The sequence below is a fragment of the Thamnophis elegans genome, chromosome 7 (genome assembly GCF_009769535.1).
Source record: "Thamnophis elegans isolate rThaEle1 chromosome 7, rThaEle1.pri, whole genome shotgun sequence".
NCBI lineage: Eukaryota > Metazoa > Chordata > Lepidosauria > Squamata > Colubridae > Thamnophis > Thamnophis elegans.
Window position 1 is genome coordinate 37,640,685 of NC_045547.1, and position 1,886 is coordinate 37,642,570.

The window sequence follows — 1,886 nt, forward strand, 5'->3', positions numbered from 1 at the left end:
GCACAGTAATGGTGATTTTATGAAAACCTAATGAAAATGTTTTTAAATAATGCTATGAAATTTTTTAAAAAAGTCAATTAAATTTAAAAAAAGGAAAGTGCTTCAGTATCGGACAAAACCCCTACCGCCCACCATGAAAGCTGGAGCGCCCACTAGTGGGTGGTAGGTACCAGGTTGACTACCACTGGTTTAGGTTGGATAGCAATGATAGGAGACAGATTATATGTGTCATTATTTCTATTCAACCTAAACAGATTAGCAGAGGGCTAGATACACACAAACAGAGAGAGAATATATATATATATATATATATATATATATATATATATATATATATATATATATATATATATATATATATATATATATATATATATATATATATATATATATATATTGTGATACTTGAGATGCAGCCACAATTCCCTAATGTCTTAAAATATTTTTTCAACCATATTTTAATTTTAGGAGATTTATAGCTGTCATCCTTTTTCATTTCTCCATATTGTTTATGGAAGGTGATTAGTGGGGTTTTTTTTAAGCAGTATGCTGAATATTTTTTTTTTTTGCTAGACCAAAAGGGTGTTATTGTCTGCAGTGAGAGAAGAAAGATGTTTTAGAAAAAACAGCTAAAAGGAAATTAGTAGAGAGCCCTCCCATGACATTTCCAAATAAATCCATAAGACTGTATTGCATGCACAAAGAATTGTAGTTTACTATAGTGAAATTTCAGTCTATTTCTTCATAGCCATATTTATTCTTGCATGGCTTTTTGCTTCTAATTTCAGCTTCATTTCAATGTGAAATAATACACCAGAGAAATCTGTAACAGATATTACTTAAATGTTGTGTATTCACATTTGGATTAATGATTAATACTAATAGGTCTACTATACATATGTTTGGGCTGAAGTCTAAAGGTTGTTGTTTTACCCTAGTTACCTCATGATCAATACTGATTTTGTCATTAGAGTAATCTTTTATATTCTTTCAAAATGTGCCCATACAGAAAATTACAACTTAGTGAAAGAAATACATCCTCTTAACTCTAAGCTCATTTCAGAATGGCTTCATTTAGAATAGAGTTTGGTAGTGAATTTGGGAAGGCAGACTAATTTATTCATACAAAACTATTGGCTTGTGATTGTGCATGCATACATTTTTATTACCAACATAACATAAGATTCTGCAATTTCATTTGATGATCGACATGTAGAAAAAGAAAAAAAATAAAGTGCTTAGATAGGAGATGATGCTCCTCAACTCCAATTAGGGTTAAAGGTTCATATATCCCTGACAGAAAAACAGAAGAGATGAAGTTCAAGCCAGAAGTTTACATTATTGCTTCCTTTTATCAACAGACCAAAAGAATGTCATTTTGTAGTACACAAAAATATGGTTGAGTTGAGTAATGTTTGCTCTATCTGGTGCAATCGGAGTTCAAAGCAACTCTGAACCCAATTTGTTTTTAATGATAAATGCTACGAACTAAAACTTACGGTTCTTTGCACAACAAAAAAGGAAGCACTCTTAACTAAATAACTTTTGGGTTTTGCATATGTGCTTTTCTTGAATATATAAATTTAACTTGCATGGGATGTTTTAATTACTGGAAAATCATATTCACCAGGAAAAAGTTTGAATTCAGATAATTATTATCTCAGTCAAATGTTTGGAATCACTTGAGTTTAGGAAGCAGTTCTTTCAAGAACAAAAATGAAAAAAACAGAGCTAATTTGGATAGCAAGAGGTTATTTTATTGTGCTTATTTAATTTACAAAGACTTGCATTCCTGTGTTTTTCATTAGATACTTGGTTATGTACATATGTTGATTTATTTGCAGCGGAACCTCTGGGTGGGTGGGTGGCTTTTTAGTCTTCTGATT